Here is a 12,076-nt window from a genome sequence, read left to right on the forward strand (position 1 = left end):
GTTCCTTCAAGGGACCTGACCCACTCCAGATAGTCAGAAGTGCCTTCCAGGATTTCTGTGAGAAGGAGAAACCTAGGTCCAGTAAGAAAGATAGATACGGAGCTTGGGCACTTTTCACCACCCTACAGGACAGCGTGTCCCTAATTAATAAGCTACAGGTAGCTCAGGAAGAACAGGAACAGGAGATAGAAAAGCTAAGGAAAGAAAAGAAGGAACATGAGGAGAAAGCAGCCGAGTGGCGTTCAGAACGCGTTAACTTCATGCTGGAGAAGCAGGGACTAACCACTGCCCTCCAAGACGCCCAGCACAAGGCTGAAGTAGCCACCGCTCGTGCCGATATGGCTGAGCATGCAGTAATTGAAGGACAGGAGAAGATTGCAAAATTAACCCATGCTGCCCAGTTCATGGCAGAGCAGAAAGTCGCAAAGATAGCCGCAGCAGACCACTCCGCTTGTAGGAGGGAGCTAGAGGCCCTAAAACAGCACCTGGGGATGCAGCAAGCCGTAATCTCCGCAGTGCATCCCGCAGCCCTCTTGGCCCTCCCCGAAGGTAGTACCGACAACTGGTCATCCTCTCCGTCTCAGCCCGAGGAAGCTCCACAGCCCCTCCATCCGATAGCTACCAAAGAAATTGTCTCCACAGATGAGGATGGCAGGAAGACAGACCGAATAGTTAAAGAGACCCGCAATTGGAGGCCCGATGAGCTCCAAGCCATAGCGGACCGCATGGGACCCTGAACCGGGACTCAGCTATACAATGGTTCACACACGTGACCATGTCCCAGCCCTCTGCCAGTGGCTCCGATGTAGCTCAGCTGGCTCGCCATTGTGCCAGCCCCGAAATAGTCACCTCTCTTAACGCATATATTTCTAACCGGAGACTAGCCACTCGCAGTCAGTATGGTGCCATGAAGGAGTTGTGAGCCTTCCTCTGGCCTACCAAGAGTTTGAAGGCCTTATACATAGCAGAATCTCAAAAACCCGGAGAGGACCCAGAGGCATATTTAGCCAGAAAGCAGCTCCTAGCCAAACTAGCAGACGAGGTAGACTTAGACTTGAGCGACATGCCTGACTTCGATGACTTAGAGTTTAGGAGAGCAGTCATAGATGGGCTCAACAGCACCACTCGCCTGGCCCTGGCAGGAGTCGAACCCGGGAGCATCTCATGGGGAGACCTGGAGGCTCGTATCAGGAGCATTGCTGGCCTGTTGCGAGAAACCGGAGCGATCCGCCATGTGAAGTCCCCGGCCTCCCGTAGGAAGGAGAGCGAGCCGATAAGTGCAGTCACTTATGCCAACCATGGCTCCCACTCTCAGTACCGACCGCAGGGACGCAACTTGTACTCGGAGGCAAGGGGAGGAATCCTGAGGGGAAGGAGCAGCAGTTTTAACCGGGGAAGAGGGCCAAGGGACTACCGCCCGGGAGTTTCCTTTGCACCCACCCCGAGTTACGGTTCCTCTTCCCAGCAGGGACCCCACGAGCCCCGATCACAGGATGCGCCCCTAGCCCCTTCTCACTCTCGAGCATCGCACCCGTACAACCATCAGGTCTACCCACCCCCAGATCAGTCTAACGCTTGGGGAGCATCACAGGGCGACCACGAGGGCTACCGGGACCGCGGCAGCACGCCCCAGTCCAGGGACCCCCTCCGTTGGGAACTTTGGATGCGCCTCAAAAACATTGGAGCAAACATGGAGCTATTCGATGGAAAGCCCACGTCCGTTCTGATGAAGGCGATCATGGAGTGGGAAGACCAGCAGCAGCCCCCAGTACCCCCGTCGGCGCCCCCTTTACCGCCAGACCCTCCCTTCTCGAGTCCCCCGATAGCTGCGGTCCGGGAACGCCCGAGCCCCAACAACCCCTTTAGAGAAAGTGCCACTTTCACCGACCAGTGCGCAGGATCAGAATAGGGTCGCCCCGAGTCCCAGTCTCCCTCCGTGGGCATAGTTGCCAAACTAAAGCCGGACACATGGGGGAGACCGACAGTGAAGGCAGGGATCGGGACTCCCGGGGAAAAGAAGAAGCCTGCCACCCTCCTCATAGATACCGGAGCTTCACTTAATATACTCCGGCCCACCTTAGTTACAAAGGGAACTCAAACCTCTACTACCATGCAGCTCGCCGGTTTCGGAGGCGGCATGCAAGAATCCCCGGTCTGGCAGGACATCCCCCTCTCCGTTGGGAACCTGGCCACCAGGATTTCGGCATGCGCAAACCGGGGAGAAGATGATGGACTTTTGGGTATGCCGTTCTTCCGAGCTGAGGGACTGACCATTGACTTAGCAAACGGGCTCCTGTGGCGCATTCCGGGAGGCCCAGACTTTGTCAATGCAGTCCATCGATGTGCAGCCCTTAAGGCCCCCCTTCCTCTCGCCCCCATCACAGGGGACCCCTGGGTTCAGGACTTTCCCGAAGTTTGGGTGACGGACAAAGCCGAGTGTGGGATAGTGAAGGGCGCCTGCGTCCTGATTGAAGGAAAGGACCCCCCTCCCCAAAGACAGTACAAGTACCCAGCCGAAGCCGAGGCAGGGATAGCCAAGACCATAGAAGGACTCCTTGAGTGGGACGTCATACTCCCGATGCAGTCCATCTGCAACGCCCCATTGTGGCCAGTTCTAAAAGCAGATGGAGTGACCTGGAGAATGACGGTCGACTTCCGGGCCCTGAATGCCACCACCCCTCCAGTTGCCCCGGTTGTGGCCAAGTACAACGAGATCCTGACGGCCATTGCCGCTGGGTCCCGGTTCTACTCGGTCATAGACCTGGCCAACACTTTCCACTCCATCCGGTTGCATGAGTCTTGCTGGTACAAGTTCGCGTTCACTTTCCGCGGCCAGCAATACGCATTCAAGCGGACACCCCAGGGATTCCACTCCAGCCCCAGTATTTGTCATGCCCATGTAGTTCAGATGTGGGAACGCCTCCAACCCTCCTCGAGACCCCACGTACTGAGCTACGTGGATGACATTTTAGTCCACGCCCCTACGGAAGAATTAGCCCGCCAGATCACTAGGGAAGTCCTGGAACTCCTCCGCGAGACTGGGTTCAAGGCAAGCAGGGAAAAGGCCCAATTGGTTCAGACCAGCGTCAAGTACCTGGGTCTGACCCTGGGACCCGAGGGTCGCACCCCGGATGCCCAGCGAATGGAGGTCATTTCCAAGCTGCCTGCACCCACCAATGTCCCCTCCCTCAGAGCCCTTCTAGGAACTTTTAACTTTTCCCGAGACTTCATCGAGTCCTTTGCAGACAAGGCTCGCCCCCTTTATGCTCTCCTCAAGAAGAACACTCCCTGGGAGTGGGGACCGGATCAACAGACAGCCTTAGCCGAACTGAAGCGCAGCCTGGCCGCAGCCCCGGCCCTAGCCCATCCAGATGTTACCCAGCCATTCTTTATTCAGCTAGCCATGTCAGACAAGAGCATAGGAGCCACGCTCACCCAGCAACAAGCGGGAGCCGCTAGAGTAGTGGCCTATGCCTCTCGCAATCTAACTTCAGTAGAAACCAAGTTCAGCCCATGCGAAAAGACTTGCCTTGCTCTAGTCTGGAGTCTGACCCACTGGGAATTTATCATAGGAGGCTCACGCACAATAGTCCAAACCACTCACACGCCCCTCAAATATATTCTGTCTGGCAAAATACAAGATGGACAAGTCTCAAACGCCCGCATAGCACAGTGGACCCTGGCCCTGGTCAATCGCGGAGTAGAAATTAAAAAGGAAACCACTGAGCCACCAGCCCCCTATGGCCTGTTAGTAACCGGGACTGAGCACGAGTGCCCCCTGGACCCGCCACCGCAGGTTGTTTGGCCAGTCACTTGGGGAGTCCCGCTAGAGGAAGCCCGACTGAACGGCTTCACATGCTGGTTCTGCGACGGCTCCTCCTTTCACGTTGGAGGCTCCCCTCGGACAGGCTACGGCGCCGTGCGAGTGAGCGACGCATGCACTCTAAAGGGTCCAGCCCGCCCCCATTCCAGCCAAGCGGCTGAGGTGCAAGCGCTTCTGGCAGTGCTTGAGTTTGAGCCCCCAGAAAGCCCGCTTGCCATTTACACAGACTCGGATTGGACGGCCAAAGCCGCCACGGTCTGGCTCCCGGTGTGGCAGAATCAGGGGTGGAGAGCTAGCGATGGGAAACCCGTAGCCCACCTACAGCTATGGCAGCAAGTAGCCGCGCTCCTTCAGTCCCGCACAGGCCCAACGCAGGTTGCCCATGTTAAAGGACACCAAAAGACAAATTCAGAGACCGCTTATTGGAATGACCAGGCAGACCTTGCAGCCAAGGCAGCCGCCACTGAAAATGCTCCCTTACCGGAACCAGCCACCGATTGTCCCCTCCACCCTGTCACCACCCGGGCACAAGCCCGCAGCCAGGCTCAGGGAATCGCAGGAACACTGGACCTAGCACAACTGCAGATATCTGACCCAGAAGTAGCTGACCTCCTAGCCGCAGGAAGAGATCAGACAGGAAGACTATTGGTGTTTTCGAGATGGGGCACTGTACGAGTCATGGATTCCGATTTGGGCTCACATTTTATCGGAGAAGTAACCCAGGAACTTTGCAAGGCGTTAGGCATCCAACAACGCTTTCACATAGCCGGCCATCCCCAGGCTTCCGGCGCCATAGAAAGAACCAACCGGACCCTCAAGGAGGCTCTCCGCAAGATGGTTCGCTCCTCCGGGAGAGACTGGGATGAAAAACTCCCCATAATTCTAATGGCCATCAGAGGCACCACCGCAGTTCACGGGCTCACGCCCCATATGGTCATGACAGGACGAAAAATGCAGCTCCCAGAAGCCTTCTGGCTAGACACGCAGCTCCCTTCTGATATGCAGCCCGTAGTAATTAATGACGCCTGGGTTCAGGACCTCATCTCATCCATACACGCCGTCCACATGCGAGTGGCCCAGAAGTTAGGCACAGCTCAGAAGGATATGGACCGCAAACTAGGATGGGTCAGGAACCCCAGGCAGTGGGAGGAAGGACAGCTCGTTTTATATAGAAAGTTCTCACAGAAGGCACACTCACTAGCGGCAAAATGGCAAGGCCCCGTCCCAATCACGAAAAGAGTCTCTCCAGCCGTCTATCAGGTAGCCATCCAGAGGAAGACAGGAGGCACTTGGCTAAAATACTTCCACGCCTCTCAATTAAAGGAATGGAAAGGGAAGCCGCTCCAGACCGCCCCACCAGTGTATGACCCTGGGGGAGCCGCCGCCAGCCCAGCCCCCCTCTGCCCAGTGATTCGCCAGACGTCCCTTCACCCTGGGCCAGAGATACCCTGTGTCCCCTTAGACCAGACCTTTGTAGCTCTAGTATAAAAGAAACAGCAGAATATGTAGATGTAGATGTGAATGTCAAAAGTTTTTCCAGTTCTATTCTTTAACTTCATTAGGCGGGCCCCACAGTTGGGACCCTAGGGGGAAACACGGCAATCAAAGCCAAATAGGACCACCACCGAGAGTGATTCTTAATTGGATTGTAAGCCGCATGTTCAGAAAAAATTGCACAGGCAAAAGAGATTTGCTGTGTGTGAAAGTGTTTGGAGAGGCTTTAGCCCAGAGGTGAATACATTCTTTCGAACATAGTGGAACCACCAAAAAAGGTGATCCCTGTATTCGAAAATATATCACCCGCCGTGCTGGTGAAGATCCCGCATCTACGTAGATTCGGGGTCTCACCTGCCAGACCCACGCTTTCGCATGATGGTCGGCTTTGGCTTTGAGGGCCGTGCCTCCCCTGGAAAAGGACCCCCAGATAGCCCAACATCCCTCTTTTACCAATGTTCATATTCGTCATGGTGAGTTGCTATACGGCGCCACCATCTAGTACGCTTTAGTGCAAAGGTAAAAGACCCGCCAGTATTTTGTAAATATGTGCCCTCTGGAATGTGTTATTGAGGTGCGTTCGCTACGCACAAGGGGCAGCGTGCCTCATTTACATAGCCAGGATCCCCCGCGCCAAGATGACCCCCGAACAACCCAGACCCAGTGGCGCCGGCAGATCTCGGCCGCCTCCGCCGCTTTTCGATAAACGCCGCCGAGCGCCCTCGGCTCCACTTCGGCCCTTTCCGCCAGCAGCCGCCCGCCCCACGTAATCTTTTCCCTTGCCCGTACCGTATAAGGGAAAAGAAGGGGGGGAGACATATTGAAGATATAATAAAGCCCTGCCAGGCACCCCAAGTAAGGGCAACCTAAAAGCACCCCAAACCCGTATGCTTCTTGCTCCGTGTGTTTTTCTTTTCGCTCAGTGCATTTTTCTTTCTTTTTGCCCGGTGTACCTTTTTTTCAAACCAGAAAATGGGGCCTCCCGAGGGAGTCCCTCCAAAAATTGCTAGTCCTGCAAACATATGACGAAAGCCCATTTTTAGGAAGTTAAGCGAAGGTCCCCGTTTGCAGCAACCCGTATAGTTGCTGGATACCGCTCTCGAGTTTTTTCCTTTTAAAGCGGCAAGGCCAGGCCGAGCCGGACCGATAGCTCTCAGCCCGCAAGATAAAAGCAGCCCGCCACCGAGCAAGGGGCACCTGAAGGCCACATAGTCTAGGCACCCAGGGACCCCTGGGGCGAGTTTGCATAACCCCGCCTAACGTACAGCCGACCCTCGCTCGACGTAAAGACGTCCCCCCTGAAATATACATGCTTTAAGAAGAAGCCCACGCACAGGAGTTCCCCAGAGCAACAAGCTGGAAGGCTCGCTTAGTGCCCCTGGGACTTCTCGTTCGAACCCCGCTTAATAGACAGTGCTGGCAGAAAAATGCCCTCCCTCTTTTTCCCTGCTTCACTTTATTTATTTTTGCTGCAACAAACTCAGGGAACCTGTACTTATATCCGCAGGTCTCCCCAGGATATTTTCACTACAGAAAGGAAAAGAAGGCCAGGAGATGAGGCACCTGGCTACCCTGTGTTTGCTCGTGCTGGCAGGCACCCTAATAGAGGGACGCCCGTCCAAATTAATGCCCTACCCACACTGGAGATGCATCAATACACTAGCAGAAAATGAAATAATGGTCTGCAAAGTTGTGCAGCAGAGCAATATGACCACCCCCATGGATCGCACTAACTTCCGCAGTTGTGAAGAGCAGTGGATCCGACCCCCAGAGCTTGTTATTTTATGTGTGGGAGTCAAAACTATGTCCCAAGAATTAGTGTGCTACTCGCCCACCGATACAGTTTCACCACTTGCTCCAATTCCATGTATGTTCCTTCCCCGTATCAGGCCAGCCCCCACCGCAGTCCCGGTGGTAGACAAATATACCACCCCTGCCAACTTCGAAACCTCGCCATTTGTCACTGAGGCTTTCGGACCATACTGTGAAGTTATTCTAGTGTCGGCCGCAGTATGGAAGGCAGGAGACTCCTTTAGAATGACCATCCTACTAGGCACTGCTGCCACTGAATCTGCAGCAGTCACTATCACGCCCCCTTCAGGTGCAGTTCTCTCCTTTGCTACCATTGGGCCCGCTTCACCCCGACCGGATGGCAGCTCGTCAGCCTCCAAGGGTGCCAGCATCGAGACCAGACCGGCTTCATTTGCCAAGACCAAGCCTTTGCACCGCATCACCCCTGTGTAGCCCCGCAAGTCGACGCCCTCAACGAGTGCTCTTTTGAGGTCGTCCGGGAGAACAGCTCCGCTGTGGTCTACCTTGGGAAAGGATGTGCCTGCGTGCGAACGGCCTGTGACTTTGTGATCCTGAACTTGTTCCAGCTCAAGCCCGTGATCCCGGGAGTCAACCGCTGCTTCTGCAACCTCTCTTCGGTAGCAGCCTGCGACTTCACCTACACGGTACCGGTCTGGACCCAAGAAGAGATCTTGGTGGCACCCTCCATCTATCGATATGTGAAGCCAGTCTCCCTTGGCATCGGTATGGAGCTAATCCACGAGCTCCTGACCCACCCCCAGCTCCACCGCACCCTCCAGAGCATCCAGAGGGACGGGGACACCACTGCTTTGGTTGTGTCCCACAACGGAAAGGAGATTTTGGATCTTGCCCAGCGGATTAAGACCACCGGCGAGCATTCGTGGTGGGAGACCCTCTTTGGCTGGAGCCCCACTGCCACTGGAATTTACAATTTGGCTTTGCACCCGATCGTTGTTATTTTGGCTTTCCAAGTTTTGTTATGTGCCTCACTACTTTATTTGGGCTGTTGGAGCCGCCGACAGCTCCAGCAACTCCAGCTGTCTTACCGCTTGGATCACTACAATCCAGACCTCCTCCTGCCTTAATGGTTGTTCTTGGCGCCCTCTTTTAACCCCTGTTTATTTGCTTATGTTGGTATGAACTATGCTTGTGTCTTCATGATTATGTGTATGGATCCTAAACCGGCCCCATGGACGCTCTGCTGCCGGACACCGCTCCGAGGCCCTCTTGTGGACTAGGGGGGGACATATTTCCCTGCCTCCCAGCCCACGGCCCGCCTACGAACGACTGCCAGCGGCCCTACCTCCATGAGGACTAGAACTGTGTGCCTGAAGCCCTTCTCGCCGCCCGCCGACCCTGCTCTGCGGATTGACGCAGACAGCAAGGGGGGGTGGAAGTGTGTTTTGGAACACATGGACTAAGTTTGCTTGTTCTTGTAAATATGCAACCCAGTCTAGCAGCTGTACTGCGGACTGAGCCGTCTGTGATCTTTGTAGCTCTATTGTTTTATGAGTTTCTTTCCATTACTTTTATGAATTTTACTCCCATGAATTTAGCCCCGAACTAGTCCCTCCCTCTATCTACTGCAAGTGCGCCCATGATCCTCCCATGAACTGGGATCCTTTTTATCACCCCCTATTAACTTTATCCCTATGAATTTGATTTTAACCTTATGAATTGCCTTTTTAACCTGACTCCCTCCGCCGAGGTAATTCTAGTCTATCTATCATTGTATGAATTGGGTTTTATCCGGGACTTCTTCTGAGCAGTCTCTTTTAAAGGTTATTTCATTCCTGATTTTGAACTCTATGAATTTGGTTTTAACTGAGACCCCTCCTGAACGGTCTCTTTTACTGAGTATTTAAACATTGGTTTTAGCCTGTATGAATTTGGTTTTAATTTGACTGTATGAATTGGTCTTTTAATTGCGGAGTTTATTTTCTGCCCCTATGAGCCCTTCCGCCGCTTACCCCTCATGAATTGTTTCTCCGCACTTGCTTTTACTATTGCTGCTATCGTGTATGAATTAGGTTTAACTTCCCAAGTCATTGCTTTTTGTCCTATATATATATGTATTTATGGTTTTAACCATCTATGAATCGCTCTACCCTCTATGAATTGATCTATGCCTGACTTGCACGTTCCTATATGAATTATTCCCTCACCTATGAGCTTTGTTTTAACTTCCTATGAAGTAGCCTGCTTTTATTCTTACATTCATGAATTGTATCCATGAATTGCCTTTGCTTTTAATCCTATGCCTATGAATTAATCCATGTATATGAATTGCTCCTGGTTTTTAGTGCTTTTAATCCACCATGAATTACGTATGAATTACCTTCATCCATGAATTAATCAATGTACACAAATATGAATTATTGCTATTTATATGCATGAATTGCTCATTGCTGCCTATGAATTGCTGTTTATGTTGACTGTAGCACTTAGCACACCCCCTGGTGTGAACCCAGAGACCTGCAGCCCATTGGCTGATCTAAATTGCACTTATTCGGTTAGGTGGTTCTCCAAACTAAATTTTTGAGTGACGCCTCCCCCTCCTTCCCTTCCCACTCCGTCTTCGCTCGAAGCTCGACCACCGGACATTGCCGACCACCTTGCCTTTGAAGTCAAGTTCGGAGACCCGCGCGCCTGACATCACGGGGTCTCCGAGGAGGGGAATTGTTGCCAAGCAGGCCCCCTCCCCTGCTTTAAAGCCTGCCATGGACTGTGTTAAAGTTTCCTGCATCGCTGTTTTACTGCTACACCAAAGATTGCTTTACACGTGTGTGTGTGTTAATACACGTGTCAGTTTCCTGCCTGCGTGTCAATTACCTTGCTGCTGCAATAGACTGTGTAGTTTACTGACCCCATGTTTGGTTAACTGCACAAAGGACTCTTTTCCTGGGCAACCCTGCCCAGACCTGTATCTGGATTTCCCAGTGTGTGTTTGGACTTTCTTACAAGTGTGCCCCGTGCCTGCATTGCCATCTGCCACGGAACGTGCCTGTTCCCTGCCTTGGACTGTGTTTTAAAGTGCTGTTTCCCCTGCCTCCATGGAAGCCTGCCTCATATGGGCCCAAGCCGCTGCTAGCAGCCGGGCGCCTGCCGGGGAAACTTCCAGCGAGCCTGGCTAGGCGCTCCCTGGTCAGTTCCCGCCTGGAGCCTCCCGCGGGCCGGTCGCCGAGCTTGCCCTCGCTACCGGGCAGCCTGCTATCTAGCCCCAGCCATGCCCAGCCGGCATCCATGTTCCTAGGCAGCCAGAAGACCCTGGGAAGAAGACTGCTTTGGGAAGCCATTTCGGCGAAGCGGGCACACCACGTCCGCAGCGAGAGCACCTCGCCCCGCTCTGCATATCTTAGGAGCCGCCCCGGAGAAGAACTAAGTGCTGACCATCCCAAGCACTTAGAGAATGCATCTCAAAGAAACCTCTGCATTCCAGAGCTGATGACATCAGGACAAGCCCTGTCCGCTGGAACATCCTTTCAGCCCACTTGGATTTCCCCCTCCCTCTTTTGTCCCCTCTTCCTGAGGTGTCACTTATCACAATCTGATTACCAAAGTGGCCCATCCAAGCCATTCAGTAGCCCATTAGACCCTTTGTTTTAATCTGTGAGAACCACCAAGTACAGCACCAGCCCCAGGGTACGTTTTGGGGTATTTAAGCCGGCCTCTCAGACCGCATGGTGCGCGTGCCATCCTATCCAGAACCCCTCGCTGTCCGTCTGTGGTCCCAGTGCTGGCATTGGGCCACCCTCGCTGCTGTGTCTCTGCTTCGCTTCAGGATAAGTGAGTATTCCCCCCCATCATCGTTGGGAACCAGCTAATGCGAACGTCTCTGTATTTCATACTCTGTGCTTCCTAGATCTTGTGTGTTTCTTGTATGCTTGTGCAAGTTCAGGCTTACGCCACATTGTTAGACAATACACGTGCTTGAACCTATTTGTAGTCTGCCTCTTTTTCACTAGAGTGTCTGGGATCGGGACCTCCGTATACATAGGTTATGATCCGCGCTTAATTTTAAGTTACAGACTGCTATAGCTAATTCCCCATTATAATAAAGAAGCAGTTCTGGTAACAGCTTCTGCTGTCATATGCTCTCTGGAGGTCTGGCTGTCTCATCTGTGCTTCCCTCCACAGCGTCACCCTGTGGTGGTGCACCAGGGTAGGAAGTGAGTTGTGCTGAATACACTTAGACTTTTATATAGTAGGATTATGAATGGGATTAATTGGACTCAGAGGTATTTAACTTCTGAGTAAACATGTATGCAACTGGCATGTAAGAATTCTGTCATTTTGGGTTGGAGCCTATGAACCATAAATACTTGCCTTCAGCCTGGTCATTCCTCCTAATCTGCTGTAAAGAAGAAGAATTAGATGAACGCTGAACAGGCAGCACAATTTCTCCAAATTCTGCATTACCATTTTGTCCACAAGAGTTCCCCATACTATCAACTTCCCCAGGGTTCATGAAGGTTGATTAGCACAGAAATTAGTATCTATAGTCAGATAAGAACCCTATGTCTTTATTCAGCCCTGGGGAGTCCATTGTTCCGAACTTGTGAATGAACTCAAGTCAACCAATCTCATGTTGTAATCTGCCCTTAAAGCTTCTTTGTTTGAGGGCAGCCACTTGTAGATTATCAACCCACTTTGCAGCCCTATTGTACAATCTCTTCTCCATTTTAGAGAGGTCCATCTGAGACTTTTGCCCATCCTTTAAATTAAGCAAGGTGATCGAATGGCAGATTGCACCCTGAACCATTGACCAACTTAATTCAGCTTTCCCTAGAAAGATCCATCTCTGTTGTCTTAGAGCTCACATGGTTAGCTGCTGTGCATCACAAGTTATTTAAAGTGAGGAGACAAATATGCAATATAATATGAAGTTGTACGTTTACGATGGGATCACTATGAGGGAGGGTTTATCTTGTCAAATGAATAAATTTC

This window comes from Eublepharis macularius, chromosome 9 (assembly GCF_028583425.1).
Source record: "Eublepharis macularius isolate TG4126 chromosome 9, MPM_Emac_v1.0, whole genome shotgun sequence".
Lineage (NCBI taxonomy): Eukaryota > Metazoa > Chordata > Lepidosauria > Squamata > Eublepharidae > Eublepharis > Eublepharis macularius.